The sequence below is a fragment of the Haemaphysalis longicornis genome, unplaced genomic scaffold, assembly GCF_048455015.1.
Source record: "Haemaphysalis longicornis isolate Haplotype H1 unplaced genomic scaffold, Haemaphysalis longicornis Haplotype H1 scaffold_1, whole genome shotgun sequence".
Taxonomy (NCBI): Eukaryota; Metazoa; Arthropoda; class Arachnida; order Ixodida; family Ixodidae; genus Haemaphysalis; species Haemaphysalis longicornis.
The window spans coordinates 457,454,029-457,465,736 of NW_027526203.1; the positions used below are offsets into that span (position 1 = coordinate 457,454,029).

Below are 11,708 nucleotides of genomic sequence, written 5' to 3' on the forward strand. Positions count from 1 at the left end.
GAAGGGACCTTCTGGAAGAAACTGCTCCGAAAGCTTTGAAAATGAATGATACCTCCACGGCCTCCATGATCGTTTCGTTGCCGTTGGTCTTGAGGTGATTTCTTACAGACCTTTTTTTTTTTTTTTTTTTACCCGCCGCGGTGGCTCAGTGGCTAAGGCGTTGCGCTGCTGAGCACGAGGTCGCGGGTTCGATTCCCGGCCGCGGCGGCCGCTCTTCTGATGGAGGCGAAAAGCAAAAACGCCCGTGTGTACGAGATTTCGGCACACGTTAAAGATCCCCAGGTGGTCAAAATTAATCCGGAGCCCTCCACTACGGCGCGCCTCATCGCCTGCGTTGCGTCGGCGCGTTAAGCCCTACAATCAATCAATCTTACAGACCTTTTTAACTTTTTCGCCCTTGAAGCTGCCATTGTATCAGTGGGATGCTAGCGGCTCTATGATTGGCGCAGTCTACAGGAAAATGTAACTGCGCATGTGCAACGCAACCCAGAACGTGTCCTGATCTTATTACAGATTAACGGATGAAAAGGTAAACACGAACGTGGCGAAATTCTGAACCGCAATTCAATCCCGCATCAAAAGAACATATCATAAGACGATCATTTCGTTTCCTACGCACGAGGTCGTACGTTCGATTCCCAGCTGCTAAGACTATTATTGATCAATACGAAACACGAAAAACGCGCATGCATTATAGGTGTTGATTCGCGTCAAAGGGAGGATCAGGGCTATCTCAATGAATCCGCCACCACACGTCTACTAGATCACACCTCATTGCCTTCGAGCTGACCAAATCTATTACATGAAGGTTCTGCACACCATTTATAAGCAAAAGACACACAATCAAGTTAACAATAAATCTTCTGGCTACCATCTCAGGCATACAATGCTGCACACTCCAAAAGTAAGAACGAACTATGGTGAGCAATCTTTTCTGTACCAGTCAACTGAAATATTAAATAAATTAGGAGAAAAATTAAACTTCGACGCCAGTGAACTTACGTTTAAAAAGCAGGTCAAAGAAGTGTTACTTAAGCAAAACGCTTGCAATACTGATATATAATAAGGGTTTGAAACATATGTGTACATGTTCCACTAAAGGTAGAAATTAAAAACAATTACAAACAAAAATACATTCATACGTAATTGTGACATAGTAGTGTAACTGATTAAACTTTATGCGTACGAATTACTGCGTTTATGTGTACACTGTGATCCTTCTGTGAATTTTAGACCTTTGCTTTGTATAATACATAGAAAATGTAGTAATGACTTTGCTTTGTGCTACTTCTCTATTACGATTGTGATATTATGCTTAAATTTGTGAACAGACGTGTTATTATGTAGGCTATAAATCGGGTGGCTGAGGCCCCTGTCAGGCCACGTCCGCCTTTAGTCTCAGTCTCAGTCCTTCCTTGGTTTTGCCAAAAAATAAAACTCAAATACTCAAATGTGCTCAAAAGCGCTTAATATATATATATATATATATATATATATATATATATATATATATATATATACACACGAGAGGGTAGACACACGTATGAAAACGATGATTGAACTAACGTTTCGACCGGGGTCCGGTCATCGTCAGAGATTTTTTTTTTTAACTCTGACGAAGACCGGACCCCGGTCGAAACGTTAGTTCAATCATCGTTTTCATACGTGTGTCTACCCTCTCGTATAGTGGCTCAGTGGCTAAGGCGTTGCGCTGCTGAGCACGAGGTCGCGGGTTCGATTCCCGGCCGCGGCGGCCGCTTTTCTGATGGAGGCGAAAAGCAAAAAACGCCCGTGTGTACGAGATTTCGGCGCACGTTAAAGATCCCCAGGTGGTCAAAATTAATCCGGAGCCCTCCACTACGGCGCGCCTCATCGTCTGCGTTGCGTCGGCGCGTTAAACCCCACAATCAATCAATCAATCAATACCCTCTCGTATATATATATATATATATATATATATATATATATATATATATATATATATATATATATATATATATATATATATATATATATATATATTAAGCGCTTTTGAGCACATTTGAGTATTTGAGTTTTATTTTTTGGCAAAACCAAGGGAAGACTGAGACTGAGACTAAAGGCGGACGTGGCCTGACAGGAACGTATGTCGACTGCCGGTCGAAAGACGATTACGTCCTTCTGGCATTAAAAGGCACGTGGAACGACACAGTGCTCGTTCCCGTGGTTTCAAAATGTTCGCGCTATTAAAAATTAATGCCAAGCATGAGATGACCCGTCCATGCGTCCCACGGTGCTCTGAAGCAAACATGCTATTTCGGTGACTAATATTTAATGCGTCTTAAAGAACTTCCGCCAAATATAAAACTGCACGGGGGGGAAGGGTGGCGGGGGGGAGGCGTTGTTGTCACGTGGTGTTGCCAATGACAGATTTACAGCGCCACTCTGGAACCGCTAAAAAAGTAACTACGCGTCGACCCCCGGAGGGTATTTCGTTGCTCACAGCCAATCGCTGTCAGTCTGTCTCTGACTGTTCAGCGTCCCGGGACCAAGCCGACTGGGAGTCGGGCAGTGGGCCAAGTAGCCGCCCCAGCGAACACTTTTCGCTCGTAGCTGCGCGCCACGAGTCACGTGCAGGCCATCGCGTTCCCACGTCTTTCTGCGTGACCCACGCTTGTAGCCACGAGCTGGAAATGCACCCCGCGACTGCGCGCCGGTAAGCCTGCGACTGTCCCAATAAAACGATCGAGCGGTCCAACTGCTCGATAGTTGGACCGCTCGAGGATAGGGGACACTCCTCGTCCAAGAAGGCCTGCTTGGTCACGTGGCGTCACGTCCGTTGCGTGCGTTGCGACGCGACCGTGTGAGCAGGCCGGCACCCTGTACCAAAGTGCCGCCAACACCCTCTGGGTGCCGTCCGCGCCGCACTGAAAGAGGCGGGAGGGGGGGAGGCCATCACGAGTGGCCTTCGAAATTACACGGCAGACCGTGAGGATCCCAGGTCCGGCCGATCGAACTCCCGTGACAGCGGAGAGCGCCAATGCGCGTGCACCGTGCACGCCAAGGGCACCGGGTTGTTGGCAACGCGACCGCAGCCCCGTGGCTTTGCGTGCAACGGTCGACCCACGAGCTGCGGCGCTCGAAGAACCGCTCCGCCCACCTCCTGTTGTTCTTTGTGAAATTCCGCCTCGCTGCCGTCGATCACGGTTCATATCGCTGATCGGGGCACCTGTCAGCAGGAACACCTCTTTCGCAGCCCTAACCCTTCATTCTCCATTACCGGAGACCTCCGCTTCTTCTTTCTGTCGCTTTTCTTCTTAAATTTCATTTCACATTTTCTGTTTACTTCGTGGTTGCATGCACGGTTGGCGTCACGTGACACTTGTGGAGTAGTTTAATTACAGAATAAGACCGAGATATGATGTTTTACTCGTAGACCAACGCCGGCCTTTTCAAAGTGAAACGGATCGTGAATGCATTTGGTTACTTTCTTCTTGCAGGCTTTTTTTCATTCTCTACTTCCAGCCTTATACATTTATTTGACGTTGCTATTGTTTGGTGTGACTACCATTGGGATTGCCGTTACTGCCTTACATTTTCGTTTCTTTTTTTCGGCGCAAGGGGCTATAGTTGCGAGTCTGCAAGGAGCTACATTTTGAACAACCAAGTGGCGCCCCCTGGATCTGACGTCAGCTTAGGGACCCGCTCCGCTGTCGTCTGCTACACTCGCCCCGCTGCTACATCCGCGCCGCGGTCGTCCGGTTCTGACTGGCAGCAGTACCTTTGCTAGAAATCGCCCGCTTTGATGCTTTGGTGCTTTAAAAAGCGTGTTTTCAATCAGATTCTGACGGCTCTGAATAATTTCAAGCTTTGTCCCGCACAATTTTACAACACACAAGGAGAGAGAGAACGACTTTCAGAGAGCATCGCTCAGACAATCGTGTGTAACTCGCCCTCGTCCTATCTAGCGTATTTGCGAGTTTCAGCGCTCAGACCTCCTCGATAAGTATTCAAAATGCGTATGCTTCCCTTAACTATTTCTGAGATGCTCTTATGAAGACTCAACAGTCTAATGCTACGCATCAAGCAGCGGGTCGCACAGCAGGAAATAAAACGGGTGTTTTTCTTTCGTTGTTGTTAGATGAACGTTTTTTTTTTTTTTTTTATTTGTGCCCAACGCATTCATTTTTCTGCAGCGTCCTAAACGTCCTAGGAGGTTTGGGGATCTGTGCTACGGCGCAGATAACGTTGTCCACAGTACTCGAAGGCGGCTTTTGTGCACCTAATTTCTATCGAACCATCGATATCGTAACGAACTCGATCTCAACCCGAAAAGTTATGACATGATTACAGTGTTGAAAACTTGATATACGCCTCGAGCGCGGCCTGTAGGGGCGCCACTGAAATCCCCCTAGCGGCCCGTTTCGAAAGCAGGCGCGGGAGTCCGCGCCCCGCTCCCCAGTGCCGCCGTTGCTTTTGCGGCACGTTCACGACTGAGATTTACCGTTTGTGGGCGTTTGAAATTCATGTTTGTGTGGAGCAGTCACTCTGTTCGCAAATGGGGTGTGTTTACGAGAGTGTAAATGTTTCAGACGCGATCTTAGTGTGGTATTTTCGGTCTGTATAAGCGCCAGGTGTGTGTCACAGGCCAGCGTCGCGGAACCGGCGCATGATGGAGCCGATTGTGGTTACAATGACTTGAATTTACTAGCCGTGTCTCCGTAACCACCGGTTCCTCAGATGTTCATGCTACGGCTATACACTACGATTTAAATCGGTTTTGTGCGCTTACGTAATCAGCGGAGCACTCATACCTGACAGTACACCAGTTACGTTTGCCAATATTATACCTCAGATATTGATCACCACCATTTACAAGCCAGTCTGTGTTAATTTCGGGAATATTCAACAAACGTATGATGGACAATGCATAATTATACTCGGGGATCAGCACACGACAGAGTCGTCTTGTCGTGAGGTACGCGCCCGCAGGCCTTCATTTGCTACATATATCCTCTGCGAGCAGCGCGGAGACGGGCTTACAATATAATCCACGTCCGCGACTAAATGCTTCTTCGAAAAATCGTCATGTGGCACAGGGAGCCTGCAGAATAAACCAGAAACTGAAATCAGAGGGCCTTAACACATACCACACTCTCCCAACGATACATTTCATCGCTTGTTGAACAGCCTACCCTGTATACTTCCAAAAATGCGTCCGCCGTACGATCAGCTCTTCGTTGAAGTAGAAAAACAAAAGAAAAGTGAACGCGAGATTTATGTGTGGGATTACTAAAACGTTCATTGCTTGATTCCGCTCCGCATTTGTACACGGCGTCCCCCTCCTCCTCCCCCCCCCCCCCCCCGATTTCTCGCGAAATAGCAGTGCATTTCGCGTGTAGTTGGTCTAGTGAAACCAACCTGGCTTAAGTTTAGACGAACGTCTTTAGCATGGCAGAAGCTGCGCTGTTTTTTTTTTTTTTCATTTCCGTTAGAGCTATTATGTTTCTAAATTCCGCATTGGCACAGCATTTATTTTCCTGTGGTTTCATTTCCTTGGTTCTTGCTATATGGCGTTTGTGGGCACATATTTAACGACGCAAGGCTTGGAATATACTTTACATTTTCGCATGGTTTATATTCTTATAAAAGGCATAAGTTGTTGTCCGGGATTGGGTAATCACATCCCCGAAACATATTTTTCTGCGGCGTATATACGCGAAACGAAGCCGCATTCGTTGTCCACGCTGCAAAATGAAGCCAACCTCTCATTGTGCCAGTATCAGGTCTAAACGAGGCGTCAGTAGAATTAATTTGTGCCTGATGTTTTGGAGGTGACAGGGGTGATATGTTGCTGCCGTCGCCGACGCCCGGAAGAGCGGCGACGAAGCGCGCAGAACCGCGTCCCCGGGTAGCTCTTGCAGGCGATCGCGTACTCTACGAAGACGCAGCTGCTTTTTAAGTGACCTAAACGTACTCTTTGCCTATAGTCGTCACCATAACAAGTTTTTTTTAGGGCGCGGAAAGGCGAAAAGAAGCGAAATAGAACCAAAACACTGCACGAGCCCCTATCAGTCACGCAGCGCAAATCCCGTCAACGCCGCGGAGAAGCGGCGGCAGGCGGCGCAGCGATCGCAAAGCTCGAGGCGTATACTTGCTAACTAACGCAATAAATAGTATACATGCCAATTTTCAGTATAACACAATTCGAAACCAATGAATATGTCCAGACAGCTCTTTATTGTTTTCCAACCGATTTAGTCGCAAAGAACAAATCCTGGCCTACTCGGGATGACGTTCGGTGAATTGAAGAATGAATCTTACTCTCTCGTCTTGGACTGAGGAGCCTGCCAACTAACCAGCTCGATTTTACTATTAAAGTTTTCTCCTCCTCCTGGTCCTCCATCTCTTGAGTGCAGTTTTACTATAACGCCTATCTGAATATTGGGATGATATGGCTGTGGTAAATGTACCGAAATATCCCTCCAAATCTGAACAAACATAGCCTTACTGTATGTCTGCCTTACAGGTTACTCGTTTTGCTCAATAAGCCTGCATACTGGTTAGAAGCCTGGTATAAAACCAGCACGCGCCTATACACACAGCAGGTTATTTGGAAATCAACCTACATTATTTGCGCCCCATAGTGCATGTCGGCACACTTTCATGCCGTGACAACGTAAAGTGACTTGATACAATAGTTTCGAGTGTTAGGCAAGATTGCCAAATCTGTTTTACCTTACACACGATTAGCTGGAATCGTAATGCCTTCTGCCAAAGCCGACAGCCCCGAAGGCCTGGAATTTGTTTTGGTCTTCCATTTTCGCTGTTGTCGGTTGTCAGCCTGCGACTGTTACCTTTGTTCGAAAGACTGCTGAACACAGAGGCTGACGCCTAGCTCCGACTCTTCGCGCTCCGCACAGGACCAGCTTCGCAGCTACGCATGGGCGACGCCGGCAATGTTTTTTTCCTGAACGGTATCAAAAACTATACTTAAAATCACGCCTTGAGCTAGTTTACGCTGTTTTAAATCTTTTGTTACGAAAAAAAAAAAGTTGCGCATTCGCGAGATCTGCTGCGGACAAGCACAAAATCTCAACCGCGCGCAAAGAAACAGCATAGAGAGCGAGCCCGAGTGAAGCAGACGACAAATGCGAGAATCCCTAAGTAGACGTCACGGAGGCGCGCTCCGCAGCGCCGCCCGTGGTCGCGCTCACCGCCAATAGCCACGAAACATGCCAGAACTTCTGCGAACTCGCGAGTCAGGCGGCTGGCTGCGTAGACACGCCGCGCGGGTACATTCCCAGAATAGAGCGCAGTGGAGCGCTTTAGTGAGTTCACGGATGGTATAGCCTGCAGCTACGCTCTGAACCTCGTGCCCGTGGAACATGAATTCGCCGTTTTTCACAGCCGCCACGTGGCAAGCACCACCAGCCCGGCTCTCTATCGCCTCGAGTGTGGTGCCGTGATTTTGGCACGCACTCTGCTTCGTTTAACTGGCACCCAGCAGGTGCTGCCTCATCCTGTGTTTTACTCGAGCACCGATAAATTAGAAGCGATGACGGGCAAAGTGTGATATACCCCGTGAGCTATCACTACATGGCGTCCCGGCACGAAAACTCCACGAGTTTCGGCTCTTACACCACCGTGATTGCCCTAAAGCCCTACCACGGAGAGGACCGCTCCATCCGTACCCCTCTAGTTTCGGCCTGGATGCGGGAACTCCTCATGACTGGCATTGCATTTTGCCCATTCCATAACGTTTTCTTTTTTTAACCCTCCATCACTATCGCTCAGAGCTTAGGGAAGCACTACTTGGAATGGACTAGCTGAAGGCAAGTTATGCTTGCAAACATTTCAATCGCATTCTCGACTACTCCATGTAATCGTCTACAGCCCCGCCTGTTGCATACAGGACACCCCTGATTTGGCCAACTGTCACTTTAGCGCAAGACATTTTGTCTCATATTCTGTCGCCTTGGTCCAGTTTTCTTTCAGGGCCCTCTTTATTACAGTGGGGCCGTGTTAGGCTAGGTTTCTAGAGATTTTTCCATGTCCTCGTCAAAACACCCGAGGGTCCAAGTGTCTTTGAAGCACGAGGCGTTCCATAGCACGCACGAACTCAGCAGTAGCGAAAGGGAAAGAGCAGCGGCGCAAAACGTAGGAGACAGATCGAAGCATTCGAACGTGCAAGGTTGAAACGGATCGCGGAGCTAATCCTCTCAAGCGGCAGGAGGACGAAACACTCGTGTGCGTCGAGACCGAAAAGGGAGTGGTTTACGCGTTTCGCGTCGTATGCTTGCGATGCCACACCAATCGTGGCCAATCGACCACCCAACGTCGGTCGTGCGGCGACGTAATCCAAGAACGTGCCTGCAGTTACACGAGTGTGCCGATCATGGCATCAACAAAGCCGTACGGACCGTCGTCATCCACAATCGCAGGGCGTAATGGCCTTGAATTTTTTAGGCGCGAAGCACCTTAGGACCAAGCAATGTCCGCAATCCGTGCGTTCTCCGGCGTGCGCGCGCGTTCTGCGCATGCGCGAGGAGCATTGGATTGGATTGGATTGATTTGAATTTGGATTGGATTGGATTGGATTGGATTGGAATAGCAGCAGTAAGCACTCTCGCGGGTGATTTACGGTAAGAACGATCTCCAGTGCTTCGCCCACCCGTCATGATTTACTTCATGGAGATGCGTGAATTTTTCTCTGCCTCTCTTCGACAAGGAACGTAATTGTTACCAACCTATAACAAGTGGAGAGGAGGGTGTTCTTGGTTCTTTCTTTTTAGCGCGCGCTCTTTATCTCATGCCACGATGAAAGAAAGGCCCTTCTCACGGTACTTACTACGTGGTGACTGTGGTGCCCCGTCCAAGTCATTTCCGCCACCCTCCTCGCCGGTTCTCCAGAGTTTACCCGGCGGGCGGGAAACGGGCCTTGGTCCTCTTGCACGTGTTCTTCCGCCGCCTCCGCCGCAGCACGGTCCCGCGGCTTGGCCTGTTTATTATTCCGAGCGTCCCCCGACGACCAGAGCTTTCGAGCACCATGTAAGCAGCGCCGATTCGTGTAAACAAACCCGCATGTCGCGGCTTCACTCGCCGTCTCCATGAGAGCCCATGGATGGGCGAGCTGCAGGATGCGTACTTTCTCTTTCGTTGTTAGCTTTCACTCCCTCGGGTCGCGAACGCGATGAAAAGGAAATTTTAAAAATACACGCTGATGTTTACTTACTCGCGCTTTTTTTCTCGCAACCGAAAGCGAGTGCTGTGCGGAGATGTCGTAACTCGCCGACGAACATTTCACATGGGCGCACTCTTACAGCGGCATCTAAAGATATATTTACATTAAGCGAAGGCCCACAGTTTCGCATCATTGAAGTGCCGCCTGCGAAACCCTGGCTGGTATACATGTAGGGTTCCTTAGCGCAGTAGAGTATTGAATCCTCCAACGCAGCGCTCATTTGGTGAACACGGATAGCTAATTCTCGTTACCCCCTTGACGAAACCGTCCAATCGTTGCCGTCTGGATACGAGGCTGCTAATTATTCTTCCTGCCATACTGCCATAGCACGCTGTTTGGTGTCCTTTTTTTTCTGTTGGAACCAACATCAACCACAACTGCCGGGAGAGAGCTAAGGGGGTTACCGGTTGTATTCTGCGTGATCAGTCAAGGAACCTCACCGTCACCGTTACTTCAGCGACACTTAAGTGGCACAAAAACGTCAGCGGCACGGCCGCTATATTAATTCGTGAGAACAACCCACATCGCTCCACTTTCTCCTCCCCATTATTCTTATCCCCCCACCACCATCGTCATAGTCACCTCCGACGTCAAATTGTAACAACGAAGGTTATCCCTTCGCTTCTGCTGCGGTAGCATGGTGATCGGCAGTGAAGCAACCGAGAAGTTTCAGGAAACTTTAAGATTAACTGGTTTAATTTACTGATAACATTGGCTTACCTTTAACGCGTACGAATTTCAAACAATGCACTTATTACATGAGATGCTAAAATAGCCACGGGCACTTCGGAACATAGCTGACTGCATGGAGAAGGCCGGCGTAAGGGCCCGGCGACGGGCGGCAGCGTTTCTCGAATAAGTGCCCGGTGCCGGCTGCTGCCCCGTGAACCCGGTGGAACGACCTTTATTTGCTTCAACCGCACCAACTGGAAAAAAAAAAACGCATTCCGGCCCCATTTCCTGCATCCAATCAGGGAGACGTTTCTTAACTCCAATCTGCTATGTTCCCGCCAAAGAGAAAAGGACCAATGACACATAGACACAAAGTTTGAACCCGAAGACGCGCGCTTCGGAAATAGCCGTAGACGCAGTAGTTGACACAAAACTCTAAAGTAGACAGTGAAAAGACAGAAGCGGCCGTTGGAAGTAGAGAGAGAGAGGGCTCGGAGCCCGGAGCGAACATCACAGGGGGCGCGGAAGGCCACGGCCGCGCTGAAACCCAAGCTCGGCCGATGGTCCCCGTAAGGGCCGATCCACACGACGGACCGAGTCCGTGGTCCGACCGGTCACGTGATGCGACGTCACTGCCGCCGCGGTCCGATCCAACGCAGAGCTCATGCACACGGCGGGCCGGCTGAGCGGACCGCGAATGGCCGGCCGTCTGCGCTCTCAAGCAAAGTTGAACACAGCTAGGGGCCGTTTGGCCGCGACATGTTGAAACGCACAAACCTGCACGAAACGTTTCAGCGGCCCGATAGCAGCCACCCGCATGCATGCCGGGTGCGCTCACGCAGCCGCCGGTAACGGTATCCCTCGCACAGCTCGGCGCCGCTCGCTGGAACGGAACTATTCACATAAATAAAGTTCCACATGCCTGACAAAATTTCATATCGATGGCTAGCTAGCATTGCACTAATGAGAGTCATACGAGTCGCTAGTAAAAGCAGGGATTATGTATGAGTGGCGATGGTAAGCCTAGCATGCGGCGCTACCCCACCGGGGGGGATTGTCAGGCTCCTTCGAGCACTTCGAATAAGCCGCGCGCGCTGCGCGCCGCTCTCTATTGCAACTGGACCAGGCCGATCAGGCCCCGCACACGCGACGAGGGCGTTGCCAGACCACGCTGCTTGATATCGCGGTCTGCCGCCAAAACTGCGGTGGGAAAAAATTGGCCGCGTATCTGCCCCTTTCGTTGCAAATGTCGTCAAAAGACGATAGTCTTTATCGACTTTTGCCAAGTAAATGCCTCCCTTCGCTTTACCGCTCACCTCTCATGTTGTTCCTCTTGCGTCGCGCTCCTCCCAAGGTAAAGACACCAAAGGTTTGCTTAAATCATTTTAAATTTCCCGCGTTCCACTGCTCCAAACCGGGTGTCTCGATGCGAACGCTGCCGTACGGCGAAGACGCGCGTTAATCGAGGCACCCTACTTCAACGTTTATAGAACCGCGTTTCCCTACTCCACGTGCGTTGCAAGCAGAACGTGGAAACTATCTAGTGGAACCTTGCGTAACTGTTGCCGGTTGATTTCTTAAAATGGCGCCAGAAGCTATAGTGGCGCTGGCGACAGCAGGCGACGGCGGAGTAAATTCTTTTTCTGCAGTGGATGAAGTATTTAATTTCGCAAAAGTCAGGCATGTTTGAATTTTTATAAAGGAACACTGCAAATATCACTTCTGTATTGATTTGTTGTCTCATATTTACGTAATGTCTTGTTCTTCTTCAACAATGTTGACAAGTATGAACATTACACCGGACCAAGACGGG

General features: G+C 49.5%; 1 protein-coding gene across 1 annotated transcript in view; it reads left to right on the forward strand.

Moving 5' to 3' along the window:
* The window catches only part of LOC144156090 (fibroblast growth factor receptor 4-like), a gene marked incomplete in the record, with an annotated part of 113,094 nt that overhangs the window by 21,202 nt on the left and 80,184 nt on the right, over positions 1–11,708 (forward strand).